Raw genomic sequence first — 17,804 nt, forward strand, 5'->3', positions numbered from 1 at the left:
CTTATCACTTAGGGGTATGAAAAATAGATAGTAGCTGATTTTCAGACCTACTGAATATGCATATAAAATTTGTTAAAAATCGGTAAAGCGGTTTCGGAGGAGTACGGTAACTAACATTGTGACACGAGAATTTTATATATATCTAAGATTATTACACCCCGTGTGTGATATATTCCGGAATAAGAGTTTTCTTTAGTATTTAATATTCCTTCTTCGTCGCGTGACGTACCCATTACTTAAGTATATAATTATGTATATACTACCTAAGTGTATACCATTACCTAAGTATATAATATAAAGATTAAATAATGATATGATATATTAAAACCTTACAACTGTTTAAAAATGCAGTAGCTTTAATATTTTATTGGACGCTTCTATTCTATTAAGACGGTCGTACAACCAAGGTTACCGGTCTCGTCGGCTGGAGTTAGCGGCTAACCATTAACCGAAGTTTTAGGGCTTCGGGTACAAAACTTGGAGAATTTATTGGAATTATTCGCATAAAATATTCATTAGTACTTAATAGCGTAGTTCGAAAACATGTAGCTGTTATTGAAATGCTCGCGCAAACAAATTAATCACAGAATGTGAGTTGGGAAAAATGTGTGTGTGGACAAACATATAAATTCTTTTATACATTTTACCTACATAAGATATACTTTCAAGCTAGAAAATAGCAGCGCTTAATACTACCGATGTTAGGCTAAAAATGTGTAGCAGTGTAGTCAAACCATAATGGGTCATCGCCCAAAAAAAAAAACATCTTCCATAGGCGCATGCTATGATATCCATAGAAGGGAGATGGAGAAACCACATACCATAATGCAAACGAGACTTACAGATATTCATGCGTTACATGTCAAAGATCCCCCTCTAATGATATAACTAGTTTTCGCTAAGATAGCGTTAGAATTACACGAAGCTTAGTGAGATAAGTCATAAGTCGTCGTGCCGCGAATCGCTTCCATTAGACGACAAAGCCCATCCCGAGGAATGCATTAACAAAATGGCCGCCGCGCTAACGACATCATCGTGTTGTTGTTCAAATTGTCGGAAACTTGAGCCGTTAGCCTGAATGCTGGCTATTATGTATTATATCGGATATGAACGAATGCAGATTGTAGGTATTAATTAAATGTGTAAAGCACATTTTCAAATGAAGGCATTATTGTAATTTATAAAGCACATTTTTAAAGGCACCTAATATTTTCAATTACCCATTACTTAAACAACTAGAATTGTCTAAGTTAGCATTAGAATTACAGTTAATTTATATCCCTCAGAACACCGAGCTTAGTACAAGTGAGATAAGTCATAAGTCGTCGTGCCGCGAATCGCTTCCATTAGACGACAAAGCCCATCCCGAGGAATGCATTAACAAAATGGCCGCCGCGCTAACGACATCATCCTGTTGTTGTTCAAATTGTCGGAAACTTGAGCCGTTATACCGAATGCTGGCTATTATATATTAGATAGGATATAATCTAATGAAGGAATTTATTTATGTAAAGCATATTTTTATTCACTGGAATGGTTGTTTCTTTCAATTCCCTTATTTTTTTTTATAATAATATAGGAGTAGCAGACGAGCATGCAGTCCACCTGATGGTAAGTGGCTTCTGCCGCCCATGGACATCTGTAATCAACCCCACGTATTTTAGATTTTTAGATTAGATATTCCTACCTGAGGTCGGCTACAGATGCGCCGCTACCCCTGAAAGCTGGAACGCCTCGGAAAAGTCTTTCTCCCTTACCACACCCTTCAAACCGGAACACAGCAGCGCCTAACACTGCTGTTATCAGGTAGAAATAGGTGTGGCGGTGGTGTCGCCGGAGACGAACCACAAAGGGTTCTACCACCTTCAAATTAAATACCGTTGCGCTTGTTTCTCCTTATATTTATATAAGAGGCATTGCAGAGGCCGTTGCAACTTAGTTCTCGGTAGAAGCAACCATATGTGGCCGATCTGCTTATCAAAGGGTAGGTAAGAATGATTGCAGTGCTTCTGTCTCTGAGAACTAATCCGGTATTATGCATAGTTAGTGTCGGTCATAACTCATAACATTCATATTAAACTATATTTCTTTCGTTATATAACTCTTTTATAAAGCCGCCGCATTAGGACCGAAAAGTTCTACCTTTTTAAAGATATTTCGCTATTATTTTGGTATTTCGGCATACCGAAAATATTATTATTTTCGGTATGCCGAAATACCATACGATAACGTCTGTCCACAATAGTGAATGCACCTAAACAATCCTCCACCAATATCACAAGACAAGTGACCTACTAAGGAATCATTACTTGAATTTATTTTGGTTTACGTTTAATGACAAATTCTTTATTATAATCTGTTATTTGAGTTATATGAATGATACTGTAAAGTAATATGTACTTATAAGTATAAAATCGTTACTTAATTTTTTGTGCATACATTTTTAAAATAAAATTTCAATTTCATTTGTCTATTTACTTATTGAGAACAATTTGTATTTGTATTTCACATTACAAAATAAGTTATAATTTGTATGCATCAAACTTTAAATTGCATGAAATCTTTAAAAGATGATGGCTCTTAAAATAATGTCCGACTTGTAACAATAGTAGCACCACAGTACAAATAAGATCCTTATACTGTGGTAGCACCGCAGACGGGTGTCGACTACCAAACCGTATTTGTTGCAACCGCGCTAATAAAGACTGCATGCCACGTGCCGGTGACGGCGCAACGAAATGGCGTTTCGGGCCGACGTCACGTCGTGTTTATTCCCTGTACGAGTGTCATAACAGAACTGTGCTGTGGGCATTATGTTTATAATGAAGATTAGTAAAAGTACCTGTGTTGCCACCTATTTCTTGTTATTGTAAACAAGAATGCGACGAAATAGCGTTTCGAACCGACGTCACGTCGTGTTTATTCCCTGTACGAGTGTCATAACAGAACAGTGCTGTGGGCATTATGTTTATAATGAAGATTAGTAAAAGTACCTGTGTTGCAACCTATTTCTTGTTATTGTAAACAAGAATGCGACGAAATGGCGTTTCGAATCGACGTCACGTCGTGTTTATATCCCCTGTACGAGTATCATAATATAACTGTGGTGTTGGTATTATGTTCATAATAATAAAATGAAGATTAGTAGCTTTTTTGCAACCTGTGTGTCTGTTAAAATCGTGACATTGTAAATAAAAGCGTAACAAAATGGCGTTTCGAGCCGACGTCACGTCGTGTTTACATTCCCTGTACGAGTGTCATAACAGATCTGTGCTGTGGGTATTATGTTCATAATGACGATTAGTAAAAGTACCTGTGTTGCAACCTAGTTTGTTAAAATATTTGCATTGTGAGCAAAAGCGTAACCAAATGGCGATTCGAGCCGACGTCACGTCGTGTTTATATTCCCTTTACGTGTCATAATATAACAGAACGAAACTCTCATTTCTATTTTTAATTCATTTCCACGATTTCCAGTAACATGATTCTATTGACGATATTATTCTAAAGATTAATTCTAGAGTAGGTATATCTCATGAAATATGTGTAATTATATTCCACAGTTAAACTGTGGTTAAACCGACATCAAAATCCGTTTTAGATTAACTAGCACGTGCGCCAGTGAAACTAAATGGCGCTTGGAACCAACGTTAACGTTAGCTGGCTATTATGACGTATCGTTTCATATTCTCCACTACCCGCAGTTCACATATTTCTGCGACTGCGAGATGCACATCGTAAGTTACGATCGCACCCGATAACCCTGTAATAAGTCACGGATATTTCCTTCTGAACTAACGATGTCCACGTTTTGTTTTGTTTACCGATTTCTATGTTATGATATTTTGTGTCGTAAAATGACATTGTTTGAACAACAATTTATTTAAATTATATTCAGAACCCTCGTTAACGTTAGCTGGCTATTATGACGTATCGTTTCATATTCCACACTACACGCAGTTCACATATTTCTGCGACTGCGAGATGCACATCGTAAGTTACGGTCGCACCCGATAACCCTGTAATAAGTCACGGATAAGTCTTGTTGAACTAACGTCGTGCACCTTTTATGTTCGCAGTATTGGGTCGAAGATATATTATGATTTTCAAATTAGTGAACGAATTTAAAACTGATTCTGAAGTTACAATGTTATTGGCAGTGACATTTCGTGTTAACTAACCAAATTTTAAGAACAACTATGGTACCTACGTACCGTTTATAGTAGATTTTAATATTCATTCTGTGTTACTTATTATACTAGCATTTTTCACTGAGTAGCATTTCATCCTCGTTAGCTACAATAAAAAACTGAGAAATACAATTCGCACTAACATTGTTCGTATATGTACGTTTGCCTACATGTCCACTTCCATACATTTCTGCGACTGCTAGATGCACATCGTTAGCTTCGATCGCATTGATAGCCCCGATAATCTTGTTGAAATAACGACTTTCCCGTTTTATATTCGACCTGTTAATTTAGAGACATATTAATATCTTTATATCAGTTATTACGAGAGTTTGTTTTGATATTTAAATCGCTAACGAACCCAAGACTGAACAAATATATTGCAAAGTTTGGTAGGTTTTAATTTTCATTCGTTATTACTAATACTGCCTTTTCATACTCTTTAGAAAAAAAACATTTATATCTTTGTAGGTCATACGTCTACAATTGCGATATGTACTTAGTAATAGTTGCACCCGATATCCCGTATATAAGTCACAGATGCATCTTGTTCAAATATCTCCGTTCAATTTTATGTTCGCCTCCATATATTTCTGCGACTGCGAGATGCACATCGTAAGTTATGGTCGCACTCGATAACCCTGTAATAAGTCACGGATAAATCTTGTTGAACTAGCGATGTTCACCTTTTATGTTCACTTTATTGGGGTTGAAGATTATGATCTTCATATTACGAATTGAGTTTTACAAGAACGAGTTTTCAAATGAACTATTTTTTATATTTTTATTATCCACTTTTATGATACTATGATTATTATCATCCAAAATCTTTAACAGAAACACGAGAATAGTTCTTTCATATAAGCCGCCCACGCATAAGTTTTTAATAACATTGAAGTAGGAATACTTTCCATCTGATAGTAGTAGGTGGTAGGTGGTACCTCCCATGGATATCTGCAACCAATTCTATACAGAACAGGGGTTCTACTTAAAGCCCAGTACAGATGCGTTGCTACACCTGAGGAGTGAAATGGTCGCCTCAAACATCCTTATACGGAAACGCAGAACCATTCATGTGTGAAACATGAATCATCTGAGGAATATAGATAGATAGAAATAGATATAGATTTATACCATACCTCCGATTCTGAACTCAAGCGTAAATTGAAAAAATATTTCTTCACTTCCGAACTGTAAAATTTTCTTCAATTTATATTTATTTATATCTTCGTGTTTTCTTTGTTAAAATCTATCTCTCACGCTCTAACTTGACCATCTATGTATCTACCGACCCTTTATTATTATGCTTGACCTATTTTACTACTGTGCTTGTATAATCTATTTGCGGAAACTTTTAAATGGCTGTCATTTACTAACACGTTTGTATATATACTACTCCTAGCTGTAAGTTTTCCTTCAAGAAATAAATAAAAAAAAACTTCACTAGTGTTGTAAGTGTCCACACTTGACAGTGATCATTCCCTGCAGACTATATGTATGTATATGTGCACGATGCAAGTACGATGCTCCTAGCCTTTCATTCAAATACCCGTAAAGTAAGATAGATCCCACAGCATCCAATTTTTATGCTTGCGACGGAGCTGAAAAGCTATGCATTTTAATGAAGACAAATAAAATCCGAATAATAATTGGATAGGACGGAGACGCTCATAAACGAATTTTTCCATTTGTTCCTGGTTCCAAATGGGAAAAGTTTTTATTTACTTTTTTAAGATTCTGCATATCAATATGTCTACACGGTACAATAGGTATAATAACAAACGCTGAGCTCTCTGAATAATAGCACATATTTCGATTAAGGTATTGGTTCTTCATTTTATTTTGCTGCTCTTGTTATTATAATTACGATTACCCGTTCGTCTCTTTGTTTGTTTGCTTGTCTGTTATAGCTTTGCTCCAATAATTTAATCTACGGCTTTATTTTACAGATCGAAACATAATATATTTTTTTATTATATTCATTTTACTTTACAGATTTAGAATTATCTATGCAGTACAGTCACTTTAACAACTTTTACACTGTAACACACATAGCGTATCTACTCGTATTTTAACATCATTTGGTCCTTCGTAATGTGTGTAACATAAACTTAGCGCAAAATACCATTCCTGTTAAATATCGAAATACGATTCCACCTCCCTCTAGTCGAACGGTAATAAAGTCTTGTGCAACTAACGAGGCGTTCATCTTTTGTATGTCGTCCCATTGTGTAGCAAGGGGATGTTGGTGCAATATGTATAATTTCGGTAAAGGCGTGCGATCAGCTGTAATCTTACCCAGTCGTGCTTAGCACAAAGCTTTGTGAAGGGATGTCTGTGATATTAAAATGCACTTTATAAGCTTACGATAAATTATTTTGTAATATTACGTATGTACTGTTACAAAATATTAAAAACCTATTTCATTTTGTTTCTCTGTCTGTATGGAGAAGTTCGATGATTTTGATGGGAATTTTTGTAAGTAAAAATGTTAAGCTTTAAACATCGTAAATATTGAGATTTTATATGTAAAAAAATGTTAAATAGAACAATCTTCTCCTTGTGCGCTCTACCTTATACAATAACTACTTACTGCTTAAAAACGACTTTGCTTCTTAATACACGTATTGTTACTTTATTTATATAAAATGTAGACCAGGAAAGATAGAAATAGGAACACTTTCGTGTTATAAGATTCTTCTATATTCTATGATTCAATAATGTTGCACACATTGAAATTAATATTCAATTTGAAAGGGTGTGTATGAAAATTATTTTTCTGAAGATCCGTTCTGCTATTGGAAGTATATTAATAAAATTCTTCGTTAAAAAAATAATAATCCATATTCTCAAAGCTTTATTTGTTTTCCTTTGTAAAGTTTTTCTTTGACATCGGAATGCTTTCCTAAATTTCCTTTTCTAAATAAATATGGCGCAGAAGAATGCCATACTTTAGTGCCTTTTAATAAAGGGTGTCTCCCCTCTAATAGATTTTTCATACACGACGCATGTCGCTTACTGATCACATTCTGTTTTTGTTCTCGTTAGATAGCTTTTTAGCCCTTTGTACGTTTCTCTAATTGGAAATGATTTCTAAAAGGCTTATAAGATATATGATATGATAATTTTATCAATATGATTAATAGAGAAGAACTAAATGAGCTCACTAATGACGTCAAGGTAAGTAAGGTGTAATTAGGAATACTCCAAAGGGCTCCAAAGGCAATAATTCCAATATTTTAACTATTGATATTGAAGCAGGACTGCTAAATAGTAAAAGATATAATTGAACGGAGAGTTTACTATTTACTTAGATAGTAAATTACTCCTTTTCTACAAATTTCACAATATAAAGTAAATATATAAAGAAAATTAACATTTTACTGTACATTATAATGTAATCTTTGTAAAATGTCTTGATATAAAAACTTTTTTGTACCACATTTTATTACCATCACGTGGTCTACGTCCTCGCTTGCTACTTCGATATTATATAAACTAATTATATACTTTAAAAAATAGGTAACATTTCAACTAGAGGATAATAAATTTTACATACTTTCCTCATAAAATTCTTTATTAAAAATGTCCTTATCTTCATAACCGTTGAGCTGTGCTCGACGCGATAACTTCGCAAATATCAAGTAATTAAGTTATTAATGCCTTTCCCCGGATGAGGCCATAAATCCTTACCCGGGTGCTTTGATAAGGCCCCTTAATTTTGAGGTGTCCCCACCGGATCCTTCTAGAGCAGGCGTCGGCAACCTTTTGAGTCGGAAGACTCAAAAATTCATTTTACAAAATTTCAAAGTTTTTAAAGAGCCACAAGATTACCTGTCGCCAACAGTAAATAATACTTGCATAAAAATATTTTTGACAAAGACAAAAAACTTATTTTCGTAAGAAATATATATATTTATTAGTACATAATTAGTGTTTTAAAAATAGATATTATATATATGGTACCTATTATTAGGTAATCACTTTTCATTTCAGTAAAAAAATTAAAACAATTGAACACTTAGGTACTTACAATACTAATTTGTATTACAATAACAAAAGATTGAGATATCATGGCTATTCAAAAATTAAATTTAAACTCTACTGAACGATGTAACTTTACGATTTTTTTACAATTTAAATCATATACGGAACCAAAGAGCCGCAGCTTCACATGTTGCCGACCCCTTGTCTAGAGGGATTTCCGATCGCAATGAATACATTAAGTTTCGATGTTTGCTTTGCTAGAACAATTGTCTTTGCTTTGCTGTTGATATAACTAACAAGCAGGTATGATGCATTATGGAGCGAGAATTATTATGTATTTTAATAGGTGGGTGGGGTATAGATAACATGTATTATAGATATGAAATACAGATGGTGTCCTGTCAGGTAAACCATAATAAACCCTTAACGTGATGATTTGTTATATCTATTTAGAGTCTGGGCAATTTCGTATTTATTTTTGTGAAATTTACAAAGACTATTTTAATTTTTAAGTGGTGGAAAAATATATAAAAAAGATCAACCTATTTTCTTGAGCATCTCATTATCATCATTATAATTGTTAATAAATAATCTTATCACATATTTATAAACGAATGATAAAAGAAGCACTCATTTAATATTACTTTCGCAATTCAACGCAATTGCTGCTAATTCTCTGCAAAAGCATAAGAAAGTCATACTAAGAAAAAACATTTCAAAGACCTAGACTCAGTCGGCTAGAGGACGTGAAAACACTAAGTACATTCATTAGAATAAATGTCCTCGACTCCTCGATTGTCCCAACTTGGAGTCGCTAAATGCTGTCTAGAGACCGAGGAACTCTTTTGTTTGGTGAAAGCGCGATTTACTCTGGCGATGTAGTACGTTTGTCCTCGTAAAGTAAAATTGGACCTAAGTGTTTTGGGTCAAGTAAAATATTATGGTTGTATTTTTTGTGTATGTGTTGCGTAAATAATATGAAAATGTTTGTTAGATTGGTACCGGGATTACATGCGTAGTACCACAGTATAAGGATATACAGTAATTTAACTCGGCCCTGTCCTTGAATTAGATACCTACGGTTGCGCTGGGCACGGTAACGCGTTAGGGCTGCCTGCCTACAGTTTTTTAATTACATCTGCATACTTGCTGACTTTCTTTTAAATTTTTTGATTGTAAATGTTGTATTTTTTTATTTATACAAATGAATGCTATAGTTAATTATATAGAAAGTGTTGAATGAAAATGCATGTTATGTTTTTTAATATGTATATATTACGTAATAAAAACTATTCTTATAATTGGGTACTTGACAGTTACAACAATAAAATATGAAATATGTTCGACATGATAGCTTATAAATTAACATAAATTATGCAAAATTTAGTTTAAATATTTAATACAATATTTAATAATAATTTTAATTAGAGATCGGCCGAATTATTCGGCCGAATACAAATACCAAAAAAGATGCCGAATACGCCGAAAACCGAATACCAAACGAATATTCGGCGCATCTCTAATTATAATCTATACTCCGATTCATAATTGGGTGTCCAAAATGTAAACAAAGGTGTTGACCTATCAAGAAAATACCTTTCAAATGGTAGTTTCTTATTTTTGACGATCTTAAAATAATACAACAATAATAAAATATTGATCTAAATAAATTAAGATCAATTCTCATTTTCTAATATTTATATTACCTCATTCAGAATAGTCCCTCGGCGGCATATCGCGCGAACAAACGGGTGCCGAAAGGCCGCTAAGCCACGCCCTCAGCCTTTGTTGCGCCGCGCGACGACGAATAAATACGACGCGTGCGTTGTGCAAGCAAGCCCTTCGTTTATCAACAGTTTCGAGTTTTATTTTGCGCGGGAATAATAAAAGTTGTAAATTGGTCGAAGAAATAGTTTTATTCTATTAATTCAGAAGAGGGATAACCTCAAATAACAAGCTCTGACACCTGTCTACTGAACCAAAATTACAACAATCATACGTATTTTTTTAAAATATCAAATTGTATTAATTAAAAACTAATCTAATTTAGTAGTAGTAGTACCTAGTAGATTAAGTATCTAGTATTAACATAAAAATCATTGTAATTGTCTTACCTTTCGGAGTTTCCAGGCAGTTTACAAAATGTTATATCTGGATGTGTTATTGACGAAATGAAGCAACCAAAAACAACACAATATAATCTATAACTTTTCTTCGCCATATTATTCTTGAAACAACAAAATATCTTACAAAACCGTCACATCACCCGCTCGTCACCGTGGCACATTCACGAATGTTCGTGTACCGAGTTAGTACCGGCCCGAGGCGAGTAGGCGTGGCTTGCGTTTCGTGCGTTTGTATGAAGATAAAATACTGTATAATCCTTATACTGTGGTAGTACTTAGGTAAAAGACGCATTATTTTGTTGCACTTGTACCAAAACTTAGGTACAATAATTTTATTATTATTGATTCTACAGTTTTAAGTTATGAGTGTTACGACTATTACTTAAGTAATAAGTTAAAGTTATAAGTAAGTATTCATTATTACTTTGCAATGCATATATGATGTATGTCAGGTTTTTGTACATCGTAGAACTTTATAAAGACATGGGGGTTTATATTACATGGGGTCGGTTTGTGAAGACTCCTTTAATTTAACATACTTTTCAAACCGGACCATCGTAGCGTTTAACACGTCACTTATAAGCCCTTAACAAAATTATGAAATTAGGAATCCATATGCACATTTTGGCTTGATTCAAAATGATCTTGCTAAAATGTGCAACATAGATTATTTCTATAAATGGCGTTGGGTCCACGAAGTTACTTCAAGTCCCTAAGCCCTCAGTATTTGATTGATGGCTAATTGGCTAGACAGTAACGTCATGTCAACTGACTAGACTCACCATAGACATATCTAACCAGCTTCAGGTCGTTAGCATGTGATTAATTAATGGGTATTTGCAGAATTAGGGTTTCGTATTTTGATGTCTGCGTTTCTGTCATGATACGGGTTTGCTTTGAGCATTGGTAGACACTTTGGATATATTAATTTGCTATTGGATATGATTATGATTAAGATTGTTTAACAATTATTATTTTTGTAAGTTTGCATTGAATGAAATTCGTGTAAAATGTAAACGAATTCTGATATTCGTTTACATCTTACAGCTTACGGCTGCACTAATGTTTTCAAAATTTGTAATAGTTCGTTTCAATGGTTTCGTTTTCATTTCGTTCGTTTTCATTGAAAGGGAAAAAAGAGCAGGTTCTATGAACCAGGTAGTTTAAATAACGGATGATTTATTATAGCAGAAATAATTCGATTCAAAGGAAAGAATAAAAGTCCTTTACAATAAAAACATACGTAGCACGCGATGAAATATTTAGAAGATACGAGTATAGTTGCTGTAAAGTCAGTAGATGAAGAACTACATTATTGTCTTGTGTCTGGAAAAATAACAAGCTGCATCTACAAGTTCTATTCAGAAACCCTATAGCAGACGTATTGTGTCATCAATGTGCGGATAACAAAAGCGACATGCGCAAAAAACAGGAATCAATTTGTTCTCTTCACCTCTTACAAGAATCCTATTCAAATCGAGTCAGTGAGTTGTCACCCCTAGTTACGTACATACAATGGAAGTACTTTAGACGTTTTACGGAACCCTAACAGATGGTGCTGTGCGTATTCTGAATCACGCTAACGATTGTACGACGTAGATTGTATAAGTAGTCGGGCAGACGAGAGAAATGTTAACTTTGCGCAGAGGCAATATCGTAACCAATGAAGGCTTACTGAGGTGCGATTATTGCTAGTTGAAAACTTTACCAATACCCCGCCTTGTGGACGTGTAAAACCGTCCGCTATGGCAATTTTTGTAAAGCCCTATGGGCTATAAATTTAAAAATTAAAATGTGTGGAAGTTGCTGATTATGAAAAATATTCTTCAATAATTTTGCTCCGTTTAAAAAGGGACTGGTTTCGTTTTTCCGCTTTTGTAATTTTTTGTACTCTTTGCTTCCATAGATTAGTAAAGATTACTCACTACTAAGAGGAAAATGTTACCAGTTTTGACAAATGAAATTGTCATTGTCCTCTATTTTCGTGTTTAAAAATATTATAAAAATGTTGTTTTAGGGGCATTTACGCATAAAACGTTATTTCTCCGCACTTTTTTTTTCTCTCCGATTTCGTGTTTTTGCACCACTTAACTGCACATGTCGACATTGTTCTGCGTAAATTACACCTTGATAGTTGGAGACTTTAAGGAGAAACAATCCGCTATTTTACATTACATGGCTGACACATAGTCAGCCATTTAATGGGAGATATCTATACTTATTTATGTTTGCCTCTTACAGAAATCCTATTCAAATAGAGTAAGTGGGTTGTCACCCCTAGTTACATAAAATGGAAGTACTCTAGACGTTTTACGGAACCCTAACAGATGGTGCTGTGCGTATTCTGAATCACGCTAACGATTGTACGACGTAGATTGTATAAGTAGTCGGGCAGACGAGAGGAATGTTAACTTTGCGCAGAGGCAATATCGTAACCAATGAAGGCTTACTGAGGTGCGATTATTGCTAGTTGAAAACTTTACCAATACCCCGCCTTGTGGACGTGTAAAACCGTCCGCTATGGCAATTTTTGTAAAGCCCTATGGGCTATAAATTTAAAAATTAAAATGTGTGGAAGTTGATGATTATGAAGAATATTCTTCAATAATGTTGCTCAGTTTAAAAAGGGACTGGTTTCGTTTTTCTGCTTTTGTAACTTTTTGTACTCTTTGCTTCCATAGATTAGTAATGATTACTCACTACTAAGAGGAAAATGTTACCAGTTTTGACAAATGAAATTGTCATTGTCGTCTCTTTTCGTGTTTGAAAAATATTAAAAAAATGTAGTTTTAGGAGCATTTTCGCATGAAACGTTATTTCTCCGCACTTTTTTTTCTCCGATTTCGTGTTTTTGCACCATTTAACTGCACATGTCGACATTGTTCTGCGTAAATTACACCTTGATAGTCGGAGACTTTAAGGAGAAACAGTCCGCTATTTTACATGAAATGGCTGACACATAGTCAGCCATTTAATGGGAGATATCTATACTTATTTATGTTTGCCTCTTACAGAAATCCTATTCAAATCGAGTCAGTGGGTTGTCACCCCTAGTTACGTATAATGGAAGTACTCTAGACGTTTTACGGAACCCTAACAGATGGTGCTGTGCGTATTCTGAATCACGCTAACGATTGTACGACGTAGATTGTATAAGTAGTCGTGCAGACGAGAGGAATGTTAACTTTGCGCAGAGGCAATATCGTAACCAATGAAGGCTTACTGAGGTGCGATTATTGCTAGTTGAAAACTTTACCAATACCCCGCCTTGTGGACGTGTAAAACCGTCCGCTATGGCAATTTTTGTAAAGCCCTATGGGCTATAAATTTATAAAATAAAATATAAAGAAGTTTATTACTATGATCATCAAGAATATTCTTTAATAATGTTGTTGTGATAGCCTAGTGGTTAAGAAACTCGACCTCTCGATCGAGTCAGGCACGCTCTCACACCTCTGATTTTTCAAAGTTATGTGCGTATTAGAAATTAATTATCACTTACTAAACGGTGAAGGTAAACATCGCAGGGAAACCTGCATACCTGAGAGATTTATAAAAAAGAAATCTCAAAGTTATGTGAAGTCCAATAATACGCACTTGGCCAGCGCGGTGGACTATGGCTTAATCCTTTTCATTATGAGAGGAGACCAGTGCCCAAAAGTGGGAAAGTAATGGGTTGATGATGATGATGATGAATGATGAATATTGCTCCGTTTACAATGGGACTAGTTCTTGTGTCCGCTTTTGTAATTTTTTGTTCTCTTTGCCTCTTACAAGAATCCTATTTAATTCGAGTCAGTGAGTTCTCACCCCTAGTTACGTATAATGGAAGTACTCTAGACGTTTTACGGAACCCTAACAGATGGTGCTGTGCGTATTCTGAATCACGCTAACGATTGTACGACGTAGATTGTATAAGTAGTCGGGCAGACGAGAGGAATGTTAACTTTGCGCAGAGGCAATATCGTAACCAATGAAGGCTTACTGAGGTGCGATTATTGCTAGTTGAAAACTTTACCAATACCCCGCCTTGTGGACGTGTAAAACCGTCCGCTATGGCAATTTTTGTAAAGCCCTATGGGCTATGAAATCTATAGAAATTTTTGAAGAATATTCTTCAATATTTTAACGAGTCTGCTCCCTACACAAGGGAGAGCAGTGAGCACAAGAAATGGCTTGATTCCTTTCAGTATTAGCCAATCACAGACAAAGCAACAAAATTTAGTTTTATGTTTCGATTCATGCAAAAAACGTAATGTAATCCTTTGGCTAAACTCAGGTATGTCTCTTATCTTATCTGAAGATGGTCGATTATAGATGTCAAAGGGCGGCAATGACCACCGTACCGGGCCAGTGTACTCTATGTTCGTTTGTTACTCCAAACTTAAAAAAATATGAGCTTAGAAAATGTCCCTTTTGTTATATTTATTTGTCTTTTGTCAAGGAAAACACCTACTATCTCTTTGTCCCGATGACTTTGGAGGCTCCCGTTCAACTTTTGCAAAGATCGTTGACCTGGAATTAACGTTGGAGATTTTAGGGTCAGCCCACTGGAGCGGAACGTCAACACAATTCGGCACGCATGTGTCCGAAGTCTAAAGGATGGATGACTTTATGTTCAGCTTTTATTTATGTAGCGGTCACGCGATCGTGGACATGGGCCGTCCCTAAAAAGGCGGATTTGTCGTTGTCACCGTGTTAGGTTTCTTTGAATTATGGCCTAAACGGTCTAATCCTTTCTTATTTTAATAGAGATTCTGTATTGATTTTAGTTTTTACAAAATCGACAGCCATGTAGATTTTTTCAAGATGTTTTCTTTTGCCGTTACAATTTTAAGAGACTCGATTTAAAATACTAGGATATTAGGAATTTTATAAAATAACTTTCATTACGTCCTTACAATTCTGAAGATGTGATGACCACTATTTTTGTAACACTGAAGTCAGAAAGATAAAGTATAACCAACTTCATATAAATCAGAACTTCTACCTGAAGTTGATCAAGTAATCACGGATTACTATACTAACTAAGTCAACTACCTGACCACAGAAATATCAACCAATAATCCTAGGAATATGTTTATCCAGTGTCTATCTCGTCTAGACATGCTTGGCGTGTAGCTTGCCAGTTACTCTGCAATGGATAGTAACGTTATGCCTATCCATTTCAGAGTAACTGCCAAGCTATTTGAAAAGGCTTATAGGCTCAGTTTGGTTTAAAGCCATTTAGTTTCTCCAATACAGTAATACTGGTTCCAAACGACGCAGCGCTAATAGAATTGCTTTGAATCGAGACCCATTGGATAAACGTATTACCTATTGAATAAATACGAGTGATACTGATATGGAATGTAAACACTGGTATATATCCGGGGTTCGCTTTTCAGGCTCACGTCTGATTTTTACGAAATTTGATTTATCAAATGATTTAATATTATGAAAATGTTGCAAGAAAAGTTGCGTAAATGAAGCCTGAGAGTTCAAAAGATATTTTAAGATGTATAAAGTCTACCCATCCGCCTACTGTGGTGGTGAATTATAACCAAAATCTTTCTCTTTACCTGCGGGGACACCTAGATTCTTCTTGGTTGTTGATATTGAAATTTTAAACAGTTTAATTCTTACTTTCATAATACTTGTGTGTTACGTAAGTTCGCTAAATGCGAGTATCTTTGTATATTTTGATTAGGTACCTTATTCTTCATGTTATAATACAACAGTGCTTTACTTGCTGTAATTCGGTTCTACCGTCTTCAATATTCCTTACTAGTTTTTGCCCGCGGCTTCGCCCGCGTTAAAAAGAAAATAATATGACATATTAACATACATAAAACTGAATATTCGTAACTTCATTGGAATGACAGTGTCGCCAACTGGCCAAAATTGGTCGTACCAACTTTAAAACCTTAGTGGGCTCATGGACAACAACTTTGCTAAAGATCATCACTTGATCAAATGCATAGTTTACGATTAAATCCTTACTAATATCGATTAAAATAATCGATTTTTTGGCCCAAAATATCGATTCTCCGATTAATCGATCTTAGATCGTCATTCCTAGTTCCCGTGGGATTGCCGGGATAAAAACTATCCTATGTCCTTTCTCGGGTCTCAGACTATCTTTGTACAAAATTTCAATAAAATCGATTTAGAGGTTTAGGCGTGAAAAAGAGACAAACAGACAGACAGACAGAGTTACTTTCGGATTTATAATATTAGTAAGGATTACGAAATTAGTAAGTATAAACAGTTTATTTCTTACTTCCATATTACTTGTAAGTTACGTAAGTTGCGAAATGGTAACTCTGAAACAAAAGTCATTTAACCAGCGTTAGGTGAGGGTGGATTTTGTGGAAGATTTTTTTAAGACAGTATTAATAATTTTGAATTTAACCTGTTATGCGTAAAATTTCTGGTTGATAAGCCTGTAATATTGTACAAGAACGTAACAAATCATCCGAGTTTTTTCTTTGTACCGAAAGGAATCGGCCGATGTTGGAATATAGTCCGCGCCAAACTGCTAGTCCGCTCTGAAGTTGTTGCGAGCAGGTGTATTCATACAATCTGCTATGGCGACGCGATTCATTTCTATATTCAGAGCGGACTAGCAGTTTTACTCGGACTATGCTCGGGTGTATCTTTTTACTAGACTGCGGGGAGTAATTTTTAAGCTTATGTAAATATCTCAGTCTTTAGTAAGCATAAAAAGTTCAATTCTTACTTCCATATTACTTGTATGTTACGTAAGTTAGCTAAATGGTAACTCTGAAACAAAAGTTATTTAAACGGCGTCAGGTGAGGGTGGATTTTGTAGAGGTTCCAGTTGTTCAGTTTCAAACAGTTACAGCGTTTTTGTAGTGCATTCACTGTGGATTTCATGTAGAAATTGTCCGTGTGTTTCTTTACGAGTGTTACTCGTATGTATTTGTATACCTGATAATATAAAATTGTCGATTTATTTTTCACACATGTATCTGCCCTGCCTATTTACGATTGGTGCAATAAAAAAATGCCGTTATTGAATTTTGCCGCTTTTGTTGCCAACCGCATAATATTTACATATCATACAACAATGTAACATTATCCTTTTACAAAATATACACAATATTATGAAAATAGACAAAATTAGATAATTCGACTTTTTAATATTTTGTACAATTATGTTTACAAGAAAAACTGACCAAATATATAATCAGTACTAATATCATAAACCAGAAAACATTATTACCTTGGAAGCGCTAGCTGGAAGTACCAGATTACATTTTTTTTTATTTGGTAGTCATTTTTTGAAAAAGAATTTACGGGGCAGCGATCTGGCTCATTTATTTTATTTATTATAGTTTTACTTATTTTTTGATTACTGTAAATATTTTTATTTCTATTTGTTTTAAATTTAGTTTAAGTTATTATAATGTTGTAATAAGGTTTAAATATTGCAAAATAAAATGTTTAATTATCCTTTTATTATTTTATACAATACTTAGTTATATGGAACAACAAT

At 34.7% G+C, this 17,804-nt stretch overlaps 4 non-coding genes across 4 annotated transcripts; all 4 read left to right on the forward strand.

Annotated features, from left to right (window-relative positions):
- The first annotated feature begins 11,937 nt into the window (after positions 1-11,937).
- Positions 11,938-12,076, forward strand: LOC140745171 (U4 spliceosomal RNA). Its single transcript, XR_012102632.1, has one exon. It is a non-coding gene; the product is annotated as a U4 spliceosomal RNA (small nuclear RNA).
- Positions 12,077-12,712: 636 nt separating this feature from the next.
- LOC140745173 (U4 spliceosomal RNA) lies at positions 12,713-12,851 on the forward strand. Its single transcript, XR_012102633.1, has one exon. It is a non-coding gene; the product is annotated as a U4 spliceosomal RNA (small nuclear RNA).
- Positions 12,852-13,485: 634 nt separating this feature from the next.
- LOC140745165 (U4 spliceosomal RNA) lies at positions 13,486-13,624 on the forward strand. Its single transcript, XR_012102626.1, has one exon. It is a non-coding gene; the product is annotated as a U4 spliceosomal RNA (small nuclear RNA).
- Positions 13,625-14,247: 623 nt separating this feature from the next.
- Positions 14,248-14,386, forward strand: LOC140745166 (U4 spliceosomal RNA). Its single transcript, XR_012102627.1, has one exon. It is a non-coding gene; the product is annotated as a U4 spliceosomal RNA (small nuclear RNA).
- Positions 14,387-17,804: the final 3,418 nt, after the last annotated feature.

Source organism: Epargyreus clarus, unplaced genomic scaffold (assembly GCF_041222505.1).
Source record: "Epargyreus clarus isolate Ecla_fem2 unplaced genomic scaffold, WU_Ecla_fem_2.2 ptg000009l, whole genome shotgun sequence".
NCBI classification, from domain to species: Eukaryota; Metazoa; Arthropoda; class Insecta; order Lepidoptera; family Hesperiidae; genus Epargyreus; species Epargyreus clarus.